The sequence below is a fragment of the Grampus griseus genome (assembly GCF_964374135.1).
Source record: "Grampus griseus genome assembly, chromosome: 11".
Classification (NCBI taxonomy): Eukaryota; Metazoa; Chordata; class Mammalia; order Artiodactyla; family Delphinidae; genus Grampus; species Grampus griseus.
This window is the reverse complement of record NC_139005.1, coordinates 90,101,022-90,127,004: the sequence shown is the minus strand read 5'-3', so window position 1 is coordinate 90,127,004 and position 25,983 is coordinate 90,101,022.

Genomic DNA, 25,983 nt, shown 5'->3' with positions numbered 1-25,983 from the left:
AGCTCAATATCAGAAAAACAAACAACCCAATCCAAAAATGGGCAGAAGACCTAAATAGACATTTCTCCAAAGAAGACATACAGATTGCCAACAAACACATGAAATGATGCTCAACATCACCAGTCATTAGAGAAATGCAAATCAAAACTACAATGAGGTATCACCTCACACCGGTCAGAATGGCCATCATCAAAAAATCTACAAACAGTAAATGCTGGAGAGGGTGTGGAGAAAAGGGAACCCTTTTGCACTGTTGGTGGGAATGTAAATTGATATAGCCACTATGGAGAACAGTGTGGAGTTTCCTTAAAAAACTAAAACGAGAACTACCATACGACCCAGGAATCCCATTACTGGGCATATACCCTGAGAAAACCATAATTCAAAAACAGTCATGTACCACAATGTTGATTGCAACACTATTTACAATAGCCAGGACATGGAAGCAACCTAAGTGTCCATAGACAGATGAATGGATAAAGAAGATGTGGCACATATATAGAATTGAATATTACTCAGCCATAAAAAGAAAAGAAACTGAGTTAATTGTAATGAGGTGGATGGACCTAGAGTCTGTCATACAGAGTGAAGTAAGTCAGATAGAGAAAAACAAATACTGTATGCTAACACATATATATGGAATCTAGAAGAAAAAAAAAGTGGTTCTGAAGAACCTAGTGGCAGTACAGGAATAAAGACACAGACATAGAGAGAGGCCTTGACGACACAGGGAGTGGGAAGGGTAAGCTGGGACGAAGTGAGAGAGTGACGTTGACATATATACACTACCAAATATAAAATAGCTAGTGGGAAACAGCTGCATAGCACAAGGGAGATCAGCTCGGTGCTTTGTGACCACCTAGAGGGGTGGGATAGGGAGGGAGGGAGGGAGGGAGACGCAAGAGGGAGGGGATATGGGGATATATGTATACGTATAGCTGATTCACTTTGTTATATAGCAGAAACTAACACAACATTGTAAAGCAATTATACTCCAATAAAGCTGTTAAAAAATAATAAAATAAAGATGTTGTGTACCAATCCTCCCCCCCAAAAAAACACTATACCCCAATAAAAATAAATAAATAAATAAAAATAAATAAAATAAAAAGAAATGATACAAATCAACTTACAAAACAGAAACAGGCTCACAGACTTAGAGAACGAACTTGTGGCTACCCGGGGAGAAGCGTGGAGATAAGGGTTAGTTAGGGAGTTTGGGATTGACATGTACACACTACTATACTTAAAGTGGATAACCAACTAGGACCTACTGTATAGCACAGGGAACTCTGCCCAATATTATGTAACAACGTAAATGGGAAAAGAATTTGAAAAAGAATAGATACATATATATGTATAACCGAATCACTTTGCTGTACACCTGAAACTATCACAACATTGTTAATCAACTATACTCCAATATAAAATAAAAAGTTAAAAAAATAAATGTCCCACCTTGTCTAAGATTTGACAAGAATCCCTGATGCCTGCCTGGGAGCTTGTTGACTTAAAAAGGGTGAGAGAGAAGAATGAGAAGTCTTGAGGTTCTGAAAAGAAACTGTACCAGCGGGGCACCAGGGGGGCAAAAGTGTGTGGGAGAGTGTTCTGGGCCCCAGACCTGAGTTTCGCCTGTTGTGCCCTCTGCAGACTGAGGGGAGGGGCTTTTAAGTAGATCTCAGGTTCTCCTACTGCTGATGCAGAGACGTGGAGGGGCATGAAGGACACACTGTGTTTAGTAAGGAAAGCTAGGAAAGGAGGCCAAAGAACTACAGTGCGGGTACACTTTATTTACAAGCAAGCATCAGTGTTAGCAAACCTATAGTCTAGCAGTCAAAAATCTCTGCACCAATATCTCCCAACAGCGTGCCATGTATTATGATTTTGTCTTTTAGATAGAAACTGATCGATTGCATTTCCCAACAGACCAACAGTAATGCACTTCCGTTGAATAGAGCACAGGACAGCTGGGCATTCCTCTCCAGCACTCAGGTGACTTGGGAATGTCAGCGAAAATCTCCCAAACTGCTACCTTATCTCTGACATGCACATGACATATATGAGTGGTTACAAGTATCAGGGGTTCAGGGTGGGGCCTTCACGATGCTACAATGATCTCCTCTCTTCAGGGGAGGAATGTACACAGGGAGAAAGAACCAAGTAAGAACCAGGGAACTGTTTTTATGGAGAGCTTGCACACCCAGGTGCGGGTGGCATTAGAGAGCAAAGAGACACAAGTACCAGGATCAAGTGAGACATCCTACTTTGTGCCCATAATCTGAATCTAGAGAAGGTAAATGCTTTCCTAAGCCTACTTTTAAACTGAGAACCTCTTCCTTTTCACCAAGTAAATTTGACTTTCAAAAACATGCTTCAGAAAGGTGGAGGTGAAATCATAAATGTAACCAGTGGCTAGTAGTGTAATTATAGCCATTTGATGAGGGCAAGAGGTCTGAGACACTCAATTTATTTTGGGAAACATGTTGAAGAACAGTAGGACGCACCTGGGTTTCTAATACAGTCGATCTTTGTTTCTGTTGGTTTATCTTTAGCAGAGGCATACAGAGCTTTCAGAGCAGTGTGTTGTAGGAAAATGCACAAGACTTGGAGTCAGAAGGCACAGGTTTTGTTTTTTTTTTAAACATCTTTATTGGAGTATAATTGCTTCACAATGGTGTGTTAGTTTCTGCTGTATAACAAAGTGAATCAGTTATACATATACATATATCCCCATATCTCCTCCCTCTTGTGTCTCCCTCCCACTCTCCCTATCTGACCCCTCTAGGTGGTCACAAAGCACCGAGCTGATCTCCCTGTGCTATGCGGCTGCTTCCCACTAGCTATCTATTTTACATTTGGTAGTGTGTATATGTCCATGTCACTCTCTCACTTTGTCCCAGCTTACCCTTACCCCCCGCTTGTCCTCAACTTCATTCTCTAGTAGGTCTGTGTCTTTATTCCCATCCAGCCCCTAGGTTCTTCATGACCTTTTATTTATTTATTTATCTATTTAGATTCCATATATATGTGTTAGCATACGGTATTTGTTTTTCTCTTTCTGACTTACTTCATTCTGTATGACAGACTCTAAGTCCATAAAAAGAAGGCACAGCTTTTGGGCTCATCAGCTCTGCCATCCGAGGAACTCTCTGTGCTTTAGTTAGCATATCTGTGACATGAGTGTAGTAACACCACCTTCACCAGATGCAGCCAGGGTCAACACAGACCTTCTCTCTGAAGCCCGGGACATCAGAAATAGGGTGTTCAACTATTAGATATAAAATAGATAACCAACAAGGGCCTGCTCTATAATACAGGGAACTATATTCAGTATTTTATAATAACTGAAAAAAGAATCTGAAAAAAAATATATGTACAATTGAATCACTTTTCCGTACACCTAAAACTAACAGAACATTGTAAATAAGTATATTTCAATAAAAAAAGGAAAAAAAAGAAATAGGGTGTTCAATAAAGTTACTTGCAACTGAACTAAAAAAAGTTTCAATCGAACTAGAAGTCTCTTTTCTAGCCTCCACTTTCTTCATTTAGAAAATAAGAAGACTGGCCAACTTAGGTGTCTTTCATTTCTGTTATTTTATGTTATGATTGTAGTTAAGAAGTCCAGGTAAAAAGACTGATGTAGCCAATGCTAAAACAGAGTTCATAATAAAAAATATCTTGATCAAATGAAAATATCATAAACAATTGAGCAACATTTAAAAAGAGAACCAGAACTCATGTTCAGGGGATCCAAAAGTAAGCTTCCTTCTGACCCAGGAGACCAATCTGGAATACACAGCTCTGAGTAATTCTCACACTGGTGCATGAGTTCACAGGCAGAGGGTGTTCATCAGAGGGTTCTCTGCAGTATCTGGGAGACGGACATTCACCACTGGAGGGAATGGCTCAGTGAAATGATTAGATTATCAGCTGTAGAATACGGGTTAGCCGTAGTTAGAAACAGTCAACTAGTTATATACACAGCTACAAGAACGGATCTTAAAACTACAGTGCTGCGTTAAAAAGGTAAGGAACAGAATGAAGGCTGTGGTGCAATAACCATTGCTGTGAGTTCAAGACAGCTCCTAAAACAAAACTGCATACTTACAAGGTAAATTCAAGAAGAGCTAACAAATGCATCAGCCTGGCTGTTCAGGAGGGTGGGCAAAGTGAGCTGGGAGTGGAGATTTTAAAAAAGGATACATGAATCAATATAAACGAAAAACCACATTAAGAACAACAAAAGCAAAGCTAAGAGCTTTGCCCACACTCAGTGACCCACACTGAGGCTGTTATGTCTGTGTTCTGGTGAGATTCAGAACGTGCAGAGAGAACGGGAAGCAGGTCCTAATTAGGGGCTTAATCAGAGGGAAGTGATGGTCAGTTTAGGTTTTGCGTGAAGAACATCTAGGTAGAAAACAAGAAGACTTGGATCACTGTCATGGTGCTGGGCATTTTTTGTGTGCCTCTCCTGATCCGTTCCCCACCCTTCTCCACCTGCTGTGAGCCCAGAGGCTGACTTCTGTGAACAGCATCCACCTGGCTCCCTTGCCCCTTGGCTTCCTGATGGTCTTGGCCAATGGGAGAAGCTGGCAGGAGACGAGCAGTTTGGAAGGGAGAGAGATTGGGGTCTTAATTTCCCTGGATTCCTACCCAGTAAGCCTGAGTCCTTGTGCATCTCGCCTGAAAGTCACAGCTCTAACAGGTCAGATATCTCCTACAGCTTCAGTTCTTGCCAGTTCTGGTAACTATTCCCATCCCTTGTCCCTTCTAGACCTAGGAGTGGTTATAGCATCCTGCTGTGTATGGTCCAGGTGCTTCACCCTCCTTTGTTGTTGCTCCTTACCTCTGTCCATGCATTTGTAAATAGTTCCTTCCTTAAACACTTAGCCAGGACTCTGGCTTATACAGTGATTGTACCAGAACTAGTTAAACAGGATTAAGGGATTGGATTGCTCACATATCAAATAGCCTCCTTGCTGGGAAAAACTAGATGCTGGTAATCTGTGGCATGTGTTGGTGTCAATTACTTAAATTATTGCTGATGGTAGCATGGGAGAGTGCTGGTGGAGGCCAAGACTTTGGGAGATCAAAGAATTGAGATACTTAGTTACTATGGCAACAGTAGAGATTTCAGAGATGTCATGTGGGCAGGTTGCATCTGGTGGTGCTGTAGAATACATACAGAGAAAAGGACAAATGACAAATTGTAAGACTTGACTATACTTGAGAGGACGCAGGGGTAAAATAAGAAAGCCTCTATGGTCATTTTGAATGAGTCTTTAATGCCCAGTAATAGCTGCTGAGGGTCAAGCTCAGGACCTGATTGTAAGGGCTGTGGAGTTGCAGAGCCAACGGCTGGTGTTTCTTACGGTAAAGCAAAAGGCTGGAGGATAGAGAAAGACCCTGAAACATGGGATGGGGATTTTTCAGGTGCACAGCAAGGAAACTCAGCCATGCATAAACATGTATTCATTCTCCCCCAACCTGGATGGGGATTTTTGGATGGACATAGTTGCAACTAAGAACACCCCTTGAATACTCCTTGTTGTTCCTGTGTGAGGGGAAGACTTCCCATACATAAGTTCCTTTCATTAACTTCACGCAGACAACTGTTGAATTCTCAGGACTTACCTACTATCTCTTTGCCTCCAGGCTCCTAATGACAGTCAGAATCCTGTTCAGACAGACAGAGAAGTAGAAGACCTGCTCCAAAAGGAGCTAAGCTATTGCTTTAGTTTAGTTTAGGGTGACTAACTATCCACCCTGAAACTTAGTGACTTTAACTAACCACTATACATTATCTCTCATGACACTATAGGTTGGTTAGGGCTCTAACGGGCAGTTCTTTGGCTGGGACCTTAGTTTGATGGGGAACATTCAAGATAGTTTGGGACCTTCCTCCACATGACCTCTGTCTCCAGCAGTAGGGGTCTTCTTATATGGTAAGTGGCTTTGAAGAGGGAGTGGTCTGAGGTGAAGGCAGAAGTTGCATATTTCTTAAGGTCTAGCCTTGGACCTTAAGAAAGTAAGTATATAATATTACTTCCACCATATTCTGATGTCCAAAACAGATCACAGGGTCAGCTAATATTCAAGGGGAGGAATGACCATTTTCCCCGTTTATGGAAAGGATTGTATTATGGGCTGAAGTGTGTCCCTCCCAAATTTATATATTGAAGTCCTAAACCCTAATTCTCTGTTTATGACTGTATTTGGGGATAGGGTCATTAAAGAGGTAATTAAGGTTAAATGACGTCACTAAGGTGGGTCCTAATTGAATGTGACTGGTGTTCTTACAAGAAAAAGAGAGTAGGACACAGACTTGCACAGAGGGAGGACCATATGAAAACTTAGGGAGAAGATGGCCATCTACAAGCCGAAGAGATAAGAAATCAACCCTGTCAGTATCTGTATCTTGGGCTTCCAACCTCAAGAACTCCAAGGAAATAAATTTCTATTGTTTAAGCCACCCTGTGGAACTTCTGTATGGCAGTCCTAGAGCAAACTAATACAAATAACAAAGTATTTTCAGCCATCTTTATCAGATCTCTAAACTGCTAGATTCGAGTGTCTTGTTGACATTTATCAACAGAAATCTAGAGATGATGGGAGTTGATTCTAAGAGTAACAGATCAAGTAAGAAATCACAATATATGATGAAATCAGAACGAATTTGTCAATGGGGAACCTTCATCTAAGATTTGAGATTTAATGTATTGATGTAAACAGCTGGGAATGGCATTAGATTGGGTTACTATTACTAGATTGGGTAATTGAAGCCTCCATTTAATAGCACCCTATAGTCAAAGAGATATGAATGCTAGAACTTTCCTGGCGAAGAGGAGGGAGTTCTTGAAAAGTTCTGTGCTGACTGTGCTATGTGAACCCACGAGGATGGTGGGAGATGCTGCAATAAAATTGAGCTCACAAAAGTCAGTGGGAATAATGGGATCCAGGAGTTGTAGAGGCCTGTGGGGTTACTTAATTGTCAGAGATAAGTGAGTGCAATTACAAAATTAAGCCCCAGGGAGAGAGTGGCAGTCGGAGTGTTTTGACTCACAGGAAACCGTGGTGATGGCTAATTGATCAATGGGTGCCTGGTAATGAAATAGATGTGCAGCCTACTAAGATGATGCTTGACTTACAAGTGGAAAAACTAGCTTTTGTGCATACCAATCTGCCTCAATGTTGCCATAGTGAGGATTCACGATCTTATTTCCAGTTCTCAGGTCCAGGATAGCTCATCTATCTACAGCTCATCCATTGATGGGGAGGTCAGGTCCCCTTGAAAAAAGACTCTTGGGAAGCTTACTTAATGAATCTTTCCCCAGGCTCCTCAGAGGGACCTGCTACCATTTCCTAGGGTGAAAGTGAACTAGGGAATGGGAAGTATCTGGACCTCCCAGAAATGACAAGGTATTGGCTCTAAGCTGATGCCTATTCCTCGGAGACATGACATAAGATAATGTGGTCCCATCATTCAGAGTGGAGGCTTATGGAAGTCAGGTGATGAATTAAGTATTGGCATGAGTCAAAATCACAAGGGACTAAGGACCTGCGAACCCATACTGTGGTTATATTCCCAGACTGCAAATGTATATTGGTGTGGCAGGTAGATTTCTGTGAATGACTCCCAATGACTCTCACCCCTTGTGTAACATCCTATTCCTTGAGTGTGTGTGGAACCTGTGAATACGATGACCTGTCACTCCTGTGATTATGTTACATTATATGTCAAGAGGGACATCATCTGAACGGGCCTCATCTAATCACGTGAGCCCTTTGAAAGCAGAGTTTTATTCCAGCAAAGTAAAGGAAAAAGTAGCAGAAGAGGAAGTCAGAGATTTGAGGCACAGAGGGGTTTTGAGGTGCCGTTGTTGGTTGCAGAGATGAAGGGGGCCACATGCCAGAGAATGCAGGGGGTCTTTAGAAATTGTGAGCAGTCCCCAGCTGGCAGCCAGCAAGGAAATGAAGAACTCGACCCTCCAATTGCAAAGAACAGAATTCTGCCAACAATCTGAACGCGTTTGGAAGCGGATTCTTCTCTTGAGCTTCCAGATAAGAGTCCAGCTCGGCCAACACCTTGATTCTGAACTTGTGAGACCTCAAGCAGAGAACCCAGTCTAGTCCACCCAGAATTCTCATCTTCAGAACTGCAAGATAATAAATAGGTATTTTTTAAAGCAACTACATTTATGGTCATTAGTTACTCAGCACAGAGAATTAGAAATACCATTGGGAGTAGACATACTTAGTAACTGGCAGAATCCTTATGATTCACTGACCCATTAGGTGAGGAACAGTGTGATGTTTGATAGGAAGGAATTGTCCACATTTCTTCCAGAAGAAGAAGCAACACTGTATCTCTGGCGGCAACTGTGGACATAAACACCACGGTAAAACACCTGAAAGAGTCGGGAATAATGATTCCATGTTTAACTTGCCTCTTTGTTCAGTGCAAAATCCAAATAGCTTGAGAATGACTGGATAATCACAATACAATCAGGCAGTGATGCCAATTACAGTGGTAGTTCAAGATGAGAGATGTTAAGTATAACAAATCAGGTCTCTGTCATCTAGTATACAGCTGTCGATAAGGCAAACGTTTTATTATTTTTTCCCCAATATCTGTTGATAAAGGTAATCAGAAGTAATTTGCCTTCATGAGGGCAGGACGTGAGTCCATTCTCTTAACACAGGGTTATGTCAGGACTATGTCAGCTCACCTGCTCATTGTTTCAACATTGTCATGAGGGAACTCGATGATCTTGATATCCTGTAGAATGTCATGCTAGTCTACTACATGAAAGGCATGATGCTAATTGGACTAACAATTTATATACTTTATGAGACACGTGCAATGCTAGAGGATGAGAGAAAAACTGAAAATTCAGGAGCCTGATATATTGGTAAAGTTTCTAGGAATCTAGTGGTCTGGAAAAATTTCCCTTAAGAGTGAGATACAAGTACCCGCCTCTTCAAGGGAATATGTGTGTGTATGTGTGTGTGTGTGTGTAGATAGTGTAGTGTAAACCCTGACAGTTGGCTTTTATTTTTGTAATTCATGCCTGACAGGTTTTGATTGTCCAGGCATCCACTTCAAAGAGGCGTCCACTTCAGCGAAGGCTATCTCAAATAAACACTTGCCAGCCACAAGACTAGATAAAGGGCAGAGCAGGACATGTGCTTACCAACACCCAGCTCCCCAACGCCCCCCCCCACCACACCATAAGGCTCCTTTGTGTAGAGATCCTGGTTGATTTAGATAACTGGCCATTTAGGGTCCCGCCCCCCATTTTTCTTCCTTTTTCTTCCCATGCTTTAAATTTGCCAATAAAGAGTGAGTTTAGGAGACCTTAGATCCCCACACTTGACGCCAATAAAAGTAGAACCCCAGGACCTGAGCTTGCATTCTCTCTCTACCTGTGACCTAGCTGTCTGCCCGCTGATGTGCCTTGTATGCTCCAGGATCTATAGGTAGTAAACTCTTTTTTCTTCAGAGTTTCCTAATAGTTATTGCTGAAGGGTGTCTTGCAATCATAATGAGAACCACAAAGGTCGGTCCACTCATAACACTGTTTTGGAAAGAGAAGGTGTCCCTGGGAAGCTCATCAGGGCTCAGGTGACTGCCCCCAGGCATTTCTAACAGATAGCATTACCGTCGATAGGCTAGGACCAGCACAAAACGGATGGATGGATGGTTAGATAGATAGACAGATATAGTTATTCTCAATATAAACTAAACTTCCCTGCTTGCAGTGCTTTTTATGTATGTATGTATGCATGTCTGTATGTGGCCATGCATTGCGGCAGGCGGGATCTTAGTTCCCTGACCAGGGATCAAACCCATGCCCTCTGCAGTGGAAGCGCAGAGCTTAACCACTGGACCAGCAGGGAAGTCTCCTGCTTGCAATGCTTCTGCCAGCACCACCAGTCGAGGACTTCTAAGTGTTTATTCTATTGCCATATTATCCCATACTTTATGTCTCTGATATAGGAACTTATTTTATGGTGAAAGAAGTATGTAGCTAGACTTACACTCATTGAGTCCCATCGCTGGGGAGAAGCTGGCTTGATAAACTGATGGAAAGCCCTGTTTGAAGTACTTACAGTGCCAGCTGGGAGAAAACACTCTGTGAGGTCAGAACTTAACAGGGTACAGTGCATGCCTTAAATCAGTGGCCCAGATATGGTTTTGCTTCCCTCCATAAAGGATTGGAAGTGAAAGTATACTGAAGGAGTTTTTGCTTCCTTTCCCAACAGTCTTACCCTGAAAGTGTTTGGAGGTCCTTGTTCCCAAGGGAGGAATGCTTCTACCAGGAAACGCAGACACAGTTCTGTTGGATTTGAATTTGAGAATTCCTCTAGCCATTTTTGGCTCCTTAATCTGCTGAACCAACAGGCAAAGGTGGTCACTGTAAAGACTGGATCCAGATTACCAGTGAGAATGTTGTCTGTTGCCTTTTCACTATAGTAGCCCACATTATATCACTTATTATATTATTAACCTATTGCCATATAATAAATTACTTGAACTTTAGTGGCTTAAAACAACAGGCATTTATTCACTGAGCCTTATGCTTAAAGATCTCTCACAAGGCTGCAATCAACTTATCTATCAAGGTTGCATCTCATCTGAAGGCTCAACTGGGAAAGGATCCACCTCCAAGTTTACTCACGCGGTTGTCAGCAGAATTCAGTTTTGCAAGAGCTGTTGAACTGGGGCCCTTGGCTGTTGAGTGGAAGCCACAGGGTCCCTGACAACATGTTGGCACGCTTCTTCTCAGAGCAAGTGTACCAGGAGAGCAAGAGAAAGGCTGGAGTGGGGGATAGGGAGAGAGAGAGAAAGAGAAAAGGAGGTCAACTCCTTAATAACCTAATCTTGGGAGTAATATACCATTATTTTGGCCATAATCTATACACTAGAATTAAGTCTCACCCACACCTGCACAATCAGGGGGAGGAGTTTACACAAGGATGTGAATACCAGAAGGCAGAGATCACAGGGGTCATTTTTGAAGGCTGCCTACCGCAAAGTACTTATTTTATGATAAAAGAATTGAAGCAATAGGCTTTCTTCCTTTGTGCCCTATCTCCCAGGAGGACTAAGTTGAAAACCAATCTGGGACCCAAGGAAATTCTCTGGGTCCCTCTTAGTACTTCCTCACCCAAGAGTCCTAGTCAATAGAAAATAGTTACAATTCAGTAAAGAAAGATGATCAATGTCTAAGACTCTAAAGAAATGAGGGTGTGGTCATACCACCTGGTAAAGAAGAGGCAGGAGATGTTCTGTAGGTAGTAATTGTAACATGGTAGAAGGAAGCTATGGTCGTCAATTCATGCCTTGTGACTACTTACAGAAGTGTGAACTATAGCAGCTAAATTTTAGGTGAATTAATTTTTCCTTTGCCTTCTCCCTGCCCCTGCTCCCCCCCACTACCTTATATAAAGAGCACTCTTGGTATTAATATTTAAGGTTTAAGGTGGCAACATGACAGGATTGGCATTATCAGATGATGATAGAATAGCTGATGGAATTTTGTGTGTTCTGTCAAGGACATGAATTTTCCATCCAAAGCTAAGAGTGAATGTAAAGGGACAAAGGAAGGTAGATTATGCTGAATGTTCTTCTTTTCTCTCCCAGATCCACTGCCTACACTTTCCCATCACTCCTCTGTGCCCTGAGAGACTGACCTCTAAGGATTTTTGGATTCCTGTAGGATTCATTCAATGAGAGTCTTTGGCATAAGATTAGAGGGTGGCAGGGGAGAAAGCCTGAGTATTTATCATCTCCCTGTGTCCCTTTTGCTTCACAGTTGGGCAATGGATGCTTTCTTCTAATGAAAGTCACAGTTCCAGTTGGAAAACCAGGTCCTGCTAGATCTATAGCTGTCATCAATTTTGGTAACAGCCTCTTCCCTTGCCCCTTCTTGTATAGGGGAGGTAAAAGATTTCCACTGTTGCTGGCCTCAGGGTGCTTCACTGTCCCTTGTGGGTTTCTCTTAACCCTCCCATCACTTTCATAAACAGTCCCTTCTTTTTCTTTTTTTTGCTGTTCGCGGGCCTCTCACTGCTGTGGCCTCTCCCGTTGCGGAGCACAGGCTCCGGACGTGCAGGCTCAGCGGCCATGGCTCATGGGCCCAGCCGCTCCGCGGCACGTGGGATCTTCCCGGACCGGGGCACGAACCCGTGTCCCCTGCATCAGCAGGCGGACTCTCAACCACTGCGCCACCAGGGAAGTCCTAAAATAATCTTTATGATGACTGAATATTGCATGTATAGTGAAAATGTTAACTTATTTAAAATAGGTTCACCCTTTGCAACTGTAGAGTTTGTACACTTCTCATGGCACCTGGCTGAAGGGATCAGCTGGGGCTGAAAATTAGACCAAGCTTGGCTATAGTGTGGAGGTCACCTGTCCAGGGTCCTCCCTCTTTTTAATCTATCTGCCCAGAGGAGGCATATTTTCTAATCCCCATGGAAGCTTTATAAAGAAGAGTGGAAGCTCATAATATAGAGCTCTTGAGTCAGCTGGTTATCCCCAAAATGGTGAGGTTGGGGTCCTAGGTGATTTCTCTAAATGGGACAATTGTGTTTTACATGTTCCCCATCCTCTGACATCATTTAGAAGCCCAGAACGACTGTTGCATAATGTGCTTTGTTGGTTCCAAATAGAGCTGAACGATTCAAATCCAGCCCCCTGTGCTGGGAAGGCATGCCAAAGTCGGTGGCAACTTTGCAGCCTAAAGTTTGATTTCAGCAAAATGTTGTAGGTGTTTTGGATCATTCAGCCTAAGACTCTCTGAGTAAGTGTTGCTCTCAGAAGAAACTTGCGTTGATTCTATCTGGTAGAAGTTAATCAGAAATTTCTTAGCCCAGGTTTCCCAAATTGACTTCTGCAAGATATTAATGTGATTTCTATCCATACAGACACACATGCACACATAAATGATGGAACAATACTTTTAATAAAAGGATATTAAATGAGGTGCTTCCTATTTTCTGAAAGGTCAAGAGCAACACAATAGTCCTTAGTAATCCCACGTGCTAGAGAGATGTGTTTCCAAGGATGTGAACACATTTCAGCTTGCACTGGCCCAACACCCTTTCCAGCCTCAGTATTAGGGGAGGTGGATGGGATAGAAGACTTTGGAGAGATCAAAAAGTGAAGACTTTTCAGAGAAAGAGCTGTCAGGGAGCTGTGAGTCCCCCCATCTCCTCTCCACCATAGAGCAGGGGGCTGCTTCCCTCACAACTCCACACAAGCAAGGAGAACTTCAAGAAGACATATCAAGAATTTGACGTGTGTTCCCTGGAGTTGAGGAGTGCAGGGTATCTGACTCACATTTGAAAAGTCTGAAAATGAGAACTGGGCTCTAGCTTCCCCAGCTGGAATGAGAGCAAGTAGAGCTGCTCTGGGAAGGGCCCTGACTTCTAGAATTTTGGGCACAAGAATGCATATGTTTTTATGGAAAGTCAAATAAGGACCCCTAGGAAGGGCATGTGACTTGGGGGTCATGAGAGGGACTCTCCTCCAAAAGACCACCTGGCAGGGGGTGGAAAGGTAAATAGAAAAGAGGGGTGGGCCCCTGGAAACCAGGGAGCTGTAGGGAAAGTCATCAAGGAAGCAGTGACTGAGAAGATGCAGAGACCCAGGGAGTTTATAAAGACCCTAAAAAGATACTGTAAGAAAGGAAGAGTCACTTTTGGACATGAATCCTATCTTTAAGGTTCCAATAGGAAACTCAAACAGTGTTTGTCAGATCAGAACTTCCTACCCTCTCCAAACTACAGGGGTCTCAAATAGCAGCTGGGAATTGGAAGAGAAGGTCATATAAGGTGGAGAAGTAGAGAAAAAGGGACTCTAACTCCCCTTCCCATCTAAGCTTCTCAGCCTAAGGTTGACCTGAACTGGGGACAGAGAAAGGTTTTAAATTGTCTGAAGTTTGGAGTTTTGATATTTCGCTGGACTCTATTTTTTTGATACCAGGGCAAAGGCTACTTGTTAAATAACATAGATATGAAACGATGAGATCTTTCTGAGGTTTCATCATAGATAAGGAGGAATAAGTCAAGAGAGAGAGGTTCAAAGAAAAGTGCTGTGAAAAACACAGTGAGTTTCTGCTCACATCTTACCAAGTTCAGCTCATTCAGTTGACTGGTTATGGAGGTTTAAGTATAACGTCTTGGGTATTGACCTCCCTTGCTGATAACAGCAACCTGAACTTGTGCCTTCTTTACAATGCTGTTATAGAATGAGCTCCCAGCATCCTACTTGTTAGAGATGATTTCACATCAAAATGTCCCCTTCTAGTCATTTGAGTTTTTTCTGTGATGTTGCAATTCTTACCTGGAAGGGCATGTCTTTTTGGTCTCCCCATTCCAGTTTTCTTGTTGCAATTTGCTGCCTCTTCTGTTGTCGATTCTATGACACACAGCTAGTCTCTGTTGATTCCACTGGACTGACCTCGATGACTCCTTCCCAGCCCCAGTGAGAAGGCAGTGCTTTCCTCACATCCACGGTTTCATCTCGGCTGGTTGTACAGCCTCCCTGGAACAAGAAATCAGACATGCCCCTTGAAACAGGTGGTTGGTTTTACAACACTTGTCTGTTTCAGAAACCAGCCACTTCTTCGGCTTCTGGTGCTGATGCTGCCACCTGTTGAGATTTCCTGAAAAAACAGAATGCCCAGGGGTTCACCTCATCCTTAGCTGTCTCCACATATCTGGGGACCATTTACCTCAACCACCTGGACCACTTCTGCTCTCTCCACTGCTTCCAGCCCCAGAGAGGAGGAAGTCCCTCTCTCCTTTGTTCCAAAAGCCACTCTATTTTCTGATCCCAGATTAACTACTTCCCCAGGATGACTGACAAGGCGCATGTCAGTTTCCTTTACGAAAATGCCCTATCACTAGTGCATAATTTTGGTTCCATCAACCTAGTAAGCTGATAACAAAATTGACTTTTTCTAGGGTTAAGAGTATCCATGGTCACTTTTTCACATAAAAAACTAAATACATTTACGGAATTGTCTTAATCATTATGTGATAAACTACCTTTAAAATGTATCCTGCTACTACATTAATGTCATAGTTTTTGGCGTATTATCTTATAATCTCAGTACACGTTTATGGTAGTATTCAAATTGTATTGCATGGTAGATATTTATATGATTTCAACTTACTCTCCATGTATCTATGGCAGCAAGAAGGAAGCTTTGAACCAACTGTGGAGTCTCATGTTCTTCAAACTGTCTGAATCAAACAACAACGAAAACAAACAAAAAACTCCTCAGCATGCAATTCCAGTGAAGACAAGCAACTGCACTTTATAATGCATGAGCTGCTGTTGGCATCCCCAAAATGCATAAAAGTTATGACAGTGTTCAAAGTATCAGATGGTTTAATAATTGGGAAATACTGCATTATCAGATGAATGGGGGCTGGTAGGTAGGGAGTAAGTGGGGGCTGGTGGGGTTGTCTCCAAATCACGTGTCCGTGAGTCCCTGCTAGGATCCCAGTGGCAGAGAGAATGAACAATCAGAGTTTGCTTTGCAGTTAAGAGTGTGGGAGTTTCAGGAGGTTTCACAAAAATTGTCATTTATCTTTTGCTGCCCAGGAGGTGTGGATGGAACTATCTCAGGTGACCTGCAAGGAATGAGTTAGGTTTGTCTTTCTCCCTGGAGGCTCTTGTCAGTTATGGGTTCTATAAATGTAAACTGGGAACCCTGCTGGGGAGAAGGTTACAGGGCTTTGGGGATTTCTCTCTGTGCTGCTTCTTATTAGTGAGGATGAAACAGTCCTCGTCTGGGTGGGAGACATAATCCAATAAGGTCAAAGAAAAGAAAAGATTCAAGAGAGGAAGAAGAGGAATTAAAACTATTGTCATGAGGCTTCCCTGGTGGCGCAGTGGTTGAGAGTTCACCTGCCGATGCAGGGGACACGGGTTCGTGACCCGGTCCGGGAAGATCCCACATGCCGTGGAGCGGCTGCGCCCGTGAGCCATGGCCGCTGAGCCTGCGCGTCCGGAGCCTGTGTTCCGCGACGGGAGAGGCCGCGGCAGTGAGAGGCCCGCGTACCGCAAAAAAACAAAAAACTAAAAACTATTGTCATGAGGCTGGCCAGAGGAAGAAAGCAGTACAGAAGAGCAAGGAAAGGGACAGGCTTTGAAACTAGAGTGCTGGCAGGTCTGGGGCTCTGCTTGCAGAAGGTAACCCTGTACCTTTTGAATGAGCTGCAGCAGCTCATGCTCGAGAGCAGTAAAGGAGCGGGATCAAGGAGTCTTACAACTGTGGATCCAGGAGAAAAAGCCACCAGGGGTGGTCTGGAAGTCTGCTGAGCTGTATGGGGGTGTCTGCAAGCAGATCGGATATGCCTGATCTGGAAGGGAGCTGGCTTCTTGCAGTGACTGAGTGTCTGCCAAGATGTATCAGACCTAGCAATCACTACCCACTTCTTCCAGGATGTGTGGGTAAAATTGATCCAACCTTATGTAGCTTGAAACTTGTCTCAGTATTAAGAGTTTGATGACTGGGAAAGAAGACTGAAGGCCCCCCAAACACAAGGTATTGACATTTCTTTTTCCCCATGAAAGGATGATCATTGAGGAGAAAGGAGGATATGTGGAGGGAGACTTGTAGAAAATGTCAAAGAAATGGATCATGGCTTTCTGGACTGTGCTTTGAGACACTAGGGTACTGAGCTTGCTACTACTAGAGGCAAATGGAAAGATAGGGTTTTGTTAAAAGCAGACTTGCTTCCCCAATCAAGAGAGTTTTAAACTGAAATGTGAGAGGGATGTGAGAAGGACTCAGATAAAATGGTACATCAAGAGACTGTGGTCCAGAACAACTATTCCCAAATGTAGGCGCTTCAGTTCCCCGTGAGGTTAATGGTTCAGCTAAAAAAGGTTTGTGATGAAGGAAGAATGGGAAATCTCAGGGTACACAACCTAATCGGGTTTCTTTTGGGAAGGACTTCTCACACCAGCTTGTGCTCTGACTTTCAGAGGGGGTTAGGGAACAAACTGTCCCCTAAATTCTTTGACCACAGAATCTTGTTTTATCATGGAAATGTCTTAATGTATCATAAAAAAAACTAGTGATCCGTGGCACCCGTTGGGGAAACTTTGATCTAGAGGAGTGTAGCCGTTCCATAGAATCATGTCCACCTCCTTCCACGATTTTATAAATCCCTGAGCAGATCAGTTGGCTTTTGAGAGGGATCAATAAATAGCAGGTTTATTCTCTGTCAGAGTTAGGAACAGATTTAGAGATGATCAGCAGAATCAAAAAGGAGGGCATTGAGGAGGACATTTTACTAATCAGAGCCGGGTGGAGAATGTGGCTTTAGATCTTTTATTCAGGTGGTGCTATAGTCATAATTGTGCCCCTCTAAAATTCATATGTGAAAGCTCTACCCATCCCCTCACCCCTGCCATGTGATGGTGTTTGAAGATGGGGCCTATGGGAGGTAATTAGGTATATATGATGTCATGTGGGTGGGGGCCCTCATGATGGGGTTAGTGCCCTTAGAAGAAGAAACACCAGAAAGCTCTCTTTCTCCCTCTCTCTTTCCCTCCCTCTCTGCCATATGAGGACACAGGGAGAAGACCACCATATGCACATCAGGAAGAGGGCTCTCACCAGAACCTGAACAGAGTACTTTTACCCTGTTCTCGGGTACCCTGTTCTCGGACTTCCAGCTTCCAATAACTGTGATGTTGTTGAAGCTATCCAGTCTATGGTATCTTGTTATGGCAGACTGAGTCTAAAACATGTGGGCTGCCTGAAGTGAACTCAACCCACTCAGTCATAAAGAGCTCTGGAAAAATGCAGTCCTCTGCAATGGGGAAGGCTACTGCTTGGCTAAGACATGACCAGAATCCATGCAGATGAGCAGAGCTGCCATGCAGACCAACCGTGTTCTTCCAAACTCATCAGTTAGATATGTCATGCCTTCTACTTTAGGGAAGAGTAGAAGGAAGCATTAAGAATGGATGAAAATGTGCTCTTCCCTCACAAGTTTCCTATTTACCCCCGGAGAAGTTAAACTAGTGAGGAAGAGTTTTCAATAATATTTACATCCTGTGTGACCATGCAATGAAACCAAACAAAGAGATTAACTCAAGAGCGAACTCATGAGTGTGTAAAGCCCGACTTGCTGCCGCTGCATTGCGTGTGCTCAGTGAGTATTTGCCAAGTGGGTAAAATCTGTAAGATGCCTCTGTGTCTCCCTGCCTGGTCATGGACATTCCAATGAGCTCATTAAGATGAGGACATACTTCAATATACACTAGTTCACACCTGTGCACCCCTCTCAATGGCATATCCACGTCTCCATGCAGTGAAGAGAAAAGACTCAGTGAGCTAAGTGTATCCTTAGGAGGTAAAGGGGAGATCGGAAGCTGAGGGTGGATTCTAAGGACTCTTGGCAAAGAAGTCGGGAACTGGGGGCTGTGGCTCTGAGAAATTCTGGGACCTTTGTAATATTCTTCCATGATGTATTTTTCCTGGACCTTCTCCTTCCATTTCCATTTGTTTCCACCATGGTTCATAGTAAAATGCATAAAAGACAAAGGGCTGTGAGTTTGCCTTTGGAAGCAACCAGGAGGAGAGAAATGAGAGAGATTCAACCAGGCTTGGGGAGAGGGATGCCCAGCGATCAGTGCCTGTGGGATTAGTGGCAAAGCAGAGTGGGGTCCCCAAGCCAGATAAGGGACCCTGACCTTCAACAGTCATAGGACTTGGGGGTTTCACAAGGGTGGGACTTACGTCTTAATATGAAATATAAGGATACAACTCATTTAACTAAAATAGGTCTAAAAAGTAGGCTTGTGGGGCTTCCCTGGTGGTGCAGTGGTTGAGAGTCCACCTGCCGATGCAGGAGACACGGGTTCGTGACCCGGTCCAGGAAGATCCCACATACCGCGGAGCGGCTGGGCCCGTGAGCCATGGCCGCTGAGCCTGCGTGTCCGGAGCCTGTGCTCCGCGACGGGAGAGGCCACAACAGTGAGAGGCCCGCGTACCGCAAAAAAAAAAAAAAAAAAGTAGGCTTGTGGAATAGCACTTCCATCCAGGTAATGAACCCTGGGGTGGAGAAGTTCAAATTTACAAGTCGAAAAAAGTGCTCTATCATATTGAACTCCAGGACTTCCCATACAACAGGCATCTTCAAGGTGTACATTGGTTATAAAACCATAAACTAATTAACTAGATACACAACTTACATAGACTCCTGTTGGTTATAACACAGTTGAAAATTGGGGATGCATAGTAAAAAATAATAATTGCCGAGGTTCCAGCGTTGTCTTTTTAAAAAACTCTTGTGATCTTTGGTCTTTTAGTTTACTCAAGTGTATGCTACGTGCAAAACTATAAGATCATGGGATTTCCCTGGCGGTGCAGTGGTTAGGACACCATGCTTCCACTGCAGGGGGCATGGGTTCGATCCCTGGTGGGGGAACTAAGATCCCGCATGCCGTGAGGTGCAGCCAAAAAATAGAAACAAAACAAAACTATAAAATCATGGTCAAGGGTGATAAGAGAGACACCTGTGAATTGAAGAGCAAACAAAGCTGCGCTGACATTTGGTTTTAAAACATTTTTTCTCACCAATTGATTATTTTTAGCTTGCAATAACAAGGCCAGCCTTCAGCTGTGAAAAACACCTTTTGTTCTGATATTTTTGAAAAATAAACAGCTTTGTTATTTTGAGTCTGAAATTCTCTACTCCACATTATTTCTGTTACTGTACTGTTCTGTTACTGTTACTGTAACACAATTTCCTGATAAAAGTTGTGTTTTCTCAAAAAAAATCCTTTATATTTTATAGGAGAACAAAGAGTGGACGGAGGACCTGTCACGTGACAAGTTCCTTCTCCTCTAGTCAATGTCTTACCTTGGATATCTCTGTTCTGGGACATCCTCTCCACCTCCATTCCAAGGTTGGACCTTCTCACAGTGGGTTGTTATTATGTACTTACACGTTGCCCACCCGTTCTGGACTAGATGTTACCTTCCCAAAGGGCAGGGGCTGTGTCTTGTCTACTGTTTATAGTACACCAAGCACAATACAGACCTTCAGTAAGTGCTGATGGAATGAGTGAGTTGACAAAAGAGATTTTCGGTGAGGTTTAAAGGGAGAAGGAACAGATGAGGTCTTGCAGAATCTGGAGGAGCTCATTTGGCCAAATCAAGACATGAGGAATAAGTATGAACAAGTGAGTTGAAGAGGTGCAGGGGTGGGGAGGAGGGATACGGAGAGCAAGAAGAGTTCTATAAAGAGGGAATAGCATTTAGAACCCAAAGAAGGCAAAGAGACAATGCACTCTGTTCTGCTAGAACGGGAATGCAATGTTCTTGAAAACTTCATGTGATAAAAAAAAAATTAAGTTATTAAAGTATCATCTCAAGGCGAAAAGAAGTTTAGGGGGTTGGAGATTTTCAGACTCAAAATAACAGATGATGCTCTCTCTATATGGATTTCAAAATCTGAAAAGAATTAAGGTTTCTTACCAGTTGGAATTTCAACGAGGCAGACATCTGCTGGAGGTCTAACTCTGTGAAAACACATCAACTGATAAATTGTCGTAAAAGCCTAATAATCATTTCATTTTTCAGAGGCTGGAATGAGAAATAAAGGAGGGGGGCACTGTGAACTTAGCAGTGATAGACACAGAACAGGACAGTGATGAGGCAGTGGAGGCCCATTATTTGGGTCCTTCCCTCTGTTCCTCTCCCCCATTCTCCTGTCTCCCTTCAACACTTACTGTGTGCGCAGTGCCAGCAATACAAGATGAAGATTAATAAGAGTCCATTCATTTCTGTCCTTGAGGAGTTCACAGCCCATGGAGAAAATAGCTAGACAAAGATAACTAAAAAATAACATAAGAGATGCTATATCTGGGTTCAAAATGCAAAACTATATATACGAAGAATTATGTGCACATGATGGCGTTGTCTAGGGGAATGGTTCCATTTTGAAAGTATAGGAGTTTCTACTTCAGTTGAATGAGATATGCAAAGGAGTTTTCAAGAATTCCGAGTGGAGGGCGAAGCTTGGGAGAGGCATGGACATGAAAAGGTGTCATGGTGATGAGCTGTCTGGTGTAGTTGAATTAAGAGGAATAAAGAAAGAACGCCAAGGCAAGACTAGAAATGTGAGCCCGTGAAAGGTGTCTGCCTCACACGTGTTGTATGTGTTAGATAAATGGGAGTTGTAAACGCAAATAAATAGAAGAATTTTAAATAAAGGAGTTAAATGATTAGACTTGCATTTTAGCACATAGAACTGAGTGGCTAATGGCATAGAAGGGAACACCGAACATAAATAATGAATGTAATCTACCTTACTTAGCTTGGAAGACAGTAGACTTTGAAAAGGGTCAGAAAAAAATAGGGAAGGTCTCAGAACTTTGGATGTGAGAAGAGAGACCTTGTTAGGAGATGCCACAAAAGCAACTTGATACATTTATTTATTCATTAATTCAACTAAGTTTTATTAAGTAACGAATATATGTCAGGGATTTTAGTAGGTTCTTGGGATAGAGCTGTGAACCAAACAGCTCTGATCCCTGCTCTTGCGGGCTCACAATCTAGAATGTACAGTCACAGCTCATTAGTTGGCTATGGAATGAACTTGAGTCTGTCAAGAAGAAGGAGAAGTAGAAGGAGAAGAGAAGGGGAGGAGGAGGAGAAGGAAGGGAGAGAAGGAGGAGAAAATAAACAATGTGGCACAGAACGGAGTAGAATAGAAAATATCAGGGCACATCCCACATAATAAGAGCAAAACCTGCTTCATTAAAAAGTTTCTACTGCGGCACCCATATATTAATATATGTACTGGGTCGTGGTGTAATATACGTGTCTCACTGTGAGTGAATGGTTTCAGGCATATCATGTTGAGGGCTTCCTCCGTTGAAATCCCTTCCAGATACAACTCAAGTCCCGTCATCCCCAAGCCTCCTCTGTTGACTGCACATCACACTTTCTCTCTCTCTCCTGCTCCTGGTACCTCTTTTCTCTTCCATTCTTTTGACACTTATTTAATGGAATACCTGTAATTACCTTTGCGTGGGATAGACTGATAATTATTTAATTAACATCATAACATTTACTGAGGCCCCACATCATGCTAAACACTGATGATTTAAAGGTGACTTGAAACAAACAAGACTCCCTGGCACGATAGGGTTTATACTCTAGTATAAACCCTACAAACTTACAATTAGGCACATTCAATTTGGTGCTAAGTCATAAAATATCCAATAGGCATGTAATGGCCCAAAAGTACAAATGATACAAATATCTATAGACATGACAGTGTACAAATTGTGACATAAATTTATCAGAACATAGAAAATCTATGTTGATCTTATAGTTCCAGCTTGCTAAAAGATACAGGCTTTGGGGGGGGACACAAAAAAATCCAGACCTGGCCATAACAGGGTTTCCAGAAAGTATGGGAACTAGCAAAGAGTAGGCCTCTGGATGGGAGTGGGTCCAACATGAGATAAAACAATGCCTTAATGGGTATGTAGTATGCTGGGACGGAAAATCTAGGAGCAAGGGATATTTGGAGAAACAGACAGAGACAAACATCAATAAAACATCACGTGAATAAATGCATAATTACAAACTGTGATCAGTGATACCAAAGAGAATCTCTGATTGCCAGGACAGGATCTAACTGGGTGTGTGTGTGGAAGGAAGTTCAGTTTTGAACAAACTGGAGAGGAGGGGCATGGATTGGGGAAGGTATATTGGTTTTCTAGGGCTGCTGTAACAAACTAGATGGGTTAAAACAACAGAGATTTATTCTCTCCTAGTTCTGGAAGCTAGGAGTCCAAAATCAAGATGTTAGCAGGGTCCTTCTCCCTCTGAGGGCTCTAGGGAAGCTCCCTTTTTCTGGTTTCTGGTAGTTGCCCGCAGTGTTTGCCCTTCCTCGCCTTGTAGGGCATCCTTCCAATCTCTGTCTTGTTATCCAGTGGCCTTTGTTCCTGTGTGTATTTCTGTGGGTCCTGTTCTCTTTTTGTAAGGACATCAGTCATTGGATTTAGGGCCCACCATAATTCAGTATGAGCTCACCTCAGCTTAATTAATTACATCTGCAAAGACTCTATTTCCAAATAAGGTCAAATTCTGAGGTTCTGGATGGAGCTGAGTTTTGGGGAATACTGTTCAACCCACTCCAAAAAGTTCTCTTGATCAAGAGTCAAGAGCTGAAAAATGAAAATTATGCATTAGGCAAATGAGGCGCTTGGGGAAGAGAGTGACCAGAGAGAGGGAAGAGTGCAGTTGGAGGGAGTGTGGAAGAGGTCGTCAAGTGTGGTCAGAACCTCAAGGAGGGGCAGGAGAAATGTAGTGGGAATAGTGGTTGCTCTTCCAGGGACCAGATCATGCAGGGCCTGACCTGCCATGTTAAGGGGCTGGCTGTCCTTAGGATGAGGGGCAATGGGAGGACGCTGACTGCTTTAAGCTGGGCCAGGTTTGCATCTTACCTGTCCAACTGGACTTGTCCATAAGAATGTTTTGTCTCCAAGGTGCTGAAGATTACTTCTGTCCTCTTCACAAACACCTGTTCTTTCTGTGAAGTCCTGACTGAATAGACCTGCTGAACAAAACCCTCTCTGACACTCCTCTTTCTCCCCACCAGCATGGGATTGGGTGTCTCCTCATAGGACTGTCATCCAGCTCCGTGTTTCCTCCACCCCAGCACCTATTGCACTGTACTGAAATTCACTGCTGATTTGTTTCTTTCTCAGTGTGAAAATGTGAACGTCCTGAGGCAGAAAATTGCTGAGCCTTAGCAGTAAATATTTAGTGAAGGAAGGAAGGGAGGATGGAAGGAAGGAAAGAAGGAAAGAAGGAAGAAGGAAGGGAAGGAGGGAGGAAGGAAGGAAGGAGAGAGGGAATTGGAGAGGGCAAAATCTCTGACAGTGAGGCAAAGACCTTACTCACCAAAGCAGAAAGTGGCCAAAGAAACCTTGTACTTGTTTCAATGTGTGTCTCTTGAGGCTGTTTTCTCCTGTCTTCCATAAAACCTAAGGCCAAAACCGCCCCTTGTCTGCATCCCAGGGCAATCCTCAGGCTCCATTAAATGTGCTCCACGTCTGTGGCAGGGGCTCTAAGGGAAGAAGACTTTCCTTTCTTTTTGTTTTACCTTATGATTCCATTTATGAATATATGTATATGTATAACTGAATCACTTTGCTGTACACCTGAAACTAATACAACATTGTAAGTCAACTATACTCCAATAAAATTAAAATATTAAAAAGAAGAAGGCCATTTCTAATGGAGCCATTTATTCTACTTTGTAGTCTAATGAAAGCCTAATGTAGCTTGGGAGGTGGAGACGAGGTCGTTACTTCCCAAATTAGGAGTTGAAAGTGAATTGTATTCTCACTGACTAGCTTCCTATTTTAGCTACAGGTCTGTGCGGGAATTTTTTATCTTATTTTTTTAGATCCACACTTAGGGTACATGAGCTGGACTCACCCTGCTGTTCGGATTTTACGGATGCGCAGGACCTCTGCACCCCCTTCCAAAATACTCCTTTGCATCTCTCCCTCAAGATCCACCTTCCTTCCAGGCCAGATGAAATAGCGTTTCTTTCCATCCAAGTCTGTAAGGCAAGGAAATCCATTGGGCCAATGACAGCGTGATTCAGTGGGCACTGGACAGAGGCTGTGCAATTGTCGCCTGGCTCTGTGGCTGAATGGGGAAGCAAAAGGGGGAGAAATATGAATTCCCAGGCACGGTTGCTGTGAAAGTGTTTTTTTAAGATGAAGGCAATAGGACCCTAGAGCTATTAGCAGAAGGGGACTCTGACATTTTCTAAAAACAGTAAAAAGAAGAAGAAAATAAAGTAAGAGTATACTCTGGCATCTAAGAATCTCAGAGATGTGATGCTACCCTAGTGATTCCGGCTCTGCTCCCAGGTCCCCCCAGAGGCTCCCAGCAGGGCGTGGATGCAGGGAAGCTCTGAGAGCCGGTTCTCTGCCAAGCGCTGAGCAAGGAGCTCTTCATCCTCGGGCTTGGCCAGTCCTCCCCACGGCTCTGTGAGAAAGGCCTGATCGTGCCCAGAACAGCTCGGGGCACTGAGGCTCCCAGAGGAAAGTAGCTTGAACAAGGCCATTCATTCATTCTACAAGTAACGTTCTCTGTGTGTGGCTCGGCCCTGGGCAAGGGGATACGGTGGCTAACAAATTAGGCAAGATCCCTACCCTCCGAAAGCTCTGAAAGCTAGACAGCTGGTATCTAAAGAAATAAAGATGTAATTTTAGAGAGTGATCAGTACCATGGAAACAATAGTGATGTAACATGATTAAGATTAACTGGGGGTTTATTTTAGGTGCTGTGGTCAGGGAAAGCCTCACGAGAGAGATGATATTTGAGCTGAGAATACCTGATGATAAGGAGCCGGGCGTGAGGATGCCCGGGAAAGAGTGTCTCAGGCAGGTGACCTGCAAGTGTGAAATGTCCTCTCCTGGAATAAGCTTGACACGCTCAAGGGGCAGGAGGGAGGCCAGTATGACTGGAGCATCACGTACAAGGGGACGCAAAGGCCCCTCAGGGCTTGATCAGAGAAGCAGAAAGACTGCAATGATATAACGAAGGCATTTATTGTGGGGATTTGATCTTGTGCAATCGTGGGAGCTCGTTAAAGAGTTTACAAAAGGCTGTTACTTCTACATCTGGTGTTGGGTCTGAAGTCAGTAGGACAGGCGGTTGGGAAGGAAAGATGGACATGAAGGGGGGGAGAGCAATGACGTATGTGACCAGCAGCAGCTGGCACCCTTTGCCATGGAGTTGCACACCCTGGACCAGGAAGAGACGGAGTGGGAGCTAGAGCTGCCCCAGCCGTGTGATCAAGGTGAGGCTGCAGATTAAGGACAACGTGTAGTACGTGAGTGGTAACAGCACTTGGGCTCCGGACAGATCTTCGTGGTGTTTAAAAAGAGAAAAAAAGAGC